The sequence below is a fragment of the Pristiophorus japonicus genome, chromosome 12 (assembly GCF_044704955.1).
Source record: "Pristiophorus japonicus isolate sPriJap1 chromosome 12, sPriJap1.hap1, whole genome shotgun sequence".
NCBI lineage: Eukaryota > Metazoa > Chordata > Chondrichthyes > Pristiophoridae > Pristiophorus > Pristiophorus japonicus.
The window spans coordinates 185,723,360-185,725,630 of record NC_091988.1 but is presented as its reverse complement, the minus strand read 5'-3'; positions in this window follow the sequence as shown (position 1 = coordinate 185,725,630).

Below are 2,271 nucleotides of genomic sequence, written 5' to 3'. Positions count from 1 at the left end.
CCGCAACTGCGATTCCCTCGCTTCCTCCTGGCCTGCACGGAAATATCGGCGGCCAATGTTTCAATTCTTTTATTGCTTATGCCTCCTTAACACAAATGTGAATTTGTTTCCCTGCTGCTGCCCAACCCGGTGTCAACCTCATGGGATCAATACAAAAAGGGGTAACTGAAGCTTTCAGTGCAAAAATCCACATTTATATAACAAGGTAAATGACAATTTATGACCAGGTTACATCTCAAATCAGCCATCAAATGAAACTTAAGATGCATTTAGGTTGCAACTTTAGCATCGCATCAACATTAAAGTCAACTTGGCAAGGTTTCTTCACCTCCCAAACCCATGATCTCACCATGTAGAAGGGCAAGGGCATGGGAACGCCACCACCTCCATGTTCCCCTCCAAGTCACTGCTCATCAGCCAGGAGGAGCAGGAGTGCTGCCCCCCACAGAACCTCAAGCAAACCTTCTGCCGATCGCGGCCTTTCCTTGCTGCTGCGATTGGCTTGGAAATATATCCATCCTGACTTGGAAATATATCGCCGTATCTTCATCGTTGCTGGGTCAAAATCCTGGAACTCCCTCCCTAACAGCATAACGGGGGTACCTTCACCGTGCGGACTGCAGCGGTTCAAGAAAGAGGCTCACCACCACCTTCTGAAGGGCCATTAGGGATGGGCAATACCTTGCCAGAGATGTCCAGATCCTGTGAATGAATGTAAAAAAACAACTCCAGAGTTGAGATCTGGCTGAATCCAGAGCAAAGTGATTCAAAGCCCCCTCCACCAGAGGAGGTAGTCTCGCAGTGCTTGTGTTTGATAATGCATGGAGTGTATTTCGAGGTTGGATTTAAAAGTGCATATCTGGAATCGGTTTAACTATTTAGAGAGTATTGATAAACTTGCCTACGATCTCTAAATGCTTACGATTTAACCATTTGGAGAGGAACTCTGAACATGCCTCTAAGCACAGAGCTCTCTCCTGATAGGAGAATTGCAGTTGAAGCTGAGCTGTATATTCCAGGTACTGCCTGCCTGGAATGGAGACCGCAGCTACCAGTTTCAGAAGATAAAGGCACTGCAATGGTTCTTAAAATAAAGCACATTTTATCGTGAAACAAATAGTCTCGGGATCAATAATTATAGATTTAAAATAATTACCGCCTGCAGTATTAAAATAAGTGAAGATTGACTTCTCGATTTCAAAATTCTCATCCTTGTTTACAAATCCCTCCATGGCCTCGCCCCTCCTTATCTCTGTAACCTCCTCCAGCCTTACAACCCCCCCTCCCCGCCGCCCCCCCGCCGAGATGTCTGCACTCCTCTAATTCTGCCCTCTTGAGCATCCCTGATTATAATCGCTCAATCATGGTGGCCGTGCTTTCAGAGCCTGGGCCCCAAGCTCTGGAACTCCCTCCTTAAACCTCTCTGCCTCTCTACCTCTCTTTCCTCCCTTAAAATGCTCCTTAAAATCTACCTCTTTGACCAAGCTTTTGGTCATCTGCTGTAATTTCTCTTATGTGACCCGGTGTCAAATGTATTTGTTTTGTCTTAAAACACTCCTGTGAAGAGCCTTGGGAATTTTTACTACGTTAAAGGCGCTATATAAATACAAGTTGTTGTTGTTGTTTTCTGCAGTATGAGGCAAACGTAGATTTGTTGGCGATTCCCCATTCTCTGGTGATGGTGGGTCAAACCCTCACTTTGTATCACGAGCAAAACCTTTATTGAAATTAAACCCACATTAAATGGAAGCAATTACTGATGCCTCATTGAAGAAATAGATCAACGTTTGATGACAGTTATTACAAGCAGCATTTGACTCAGGCCTTCACATTAGTGGTGGTGGCTTCAGTCCTGCACACATTCGCCAGTTGTGGAACACTTCAGTGGGCAACGCTGCACAATTCCCACAAGCCGTATTTTCTATAAATACTTACAAATTGTCTCACTTGGTTCCATTATCCACTTATGCATTGGCTTTCATCCAAAGTACAGACTCGGGTACTTGTCAATGGCTAGATAGCAGTAACATTTAAAGCTGAATAATTGTTTCTTTTAAATAATTAAATGTGTTACATACTAGATCAATCATAATCGTCATGCTTTACGCAATATCATTGTTATGCTTTACACAATATAATCTTCTACATCAAATTTATAAATGTATTATTAGCGCAGTATTATTGTAGCTACAACTTTGTATGACTGTCGGTCTAGATTTATTAGCGTGCCCTTATAAAACTCAGTTAAGTGTTCAAAGCTTAGCAAATGTT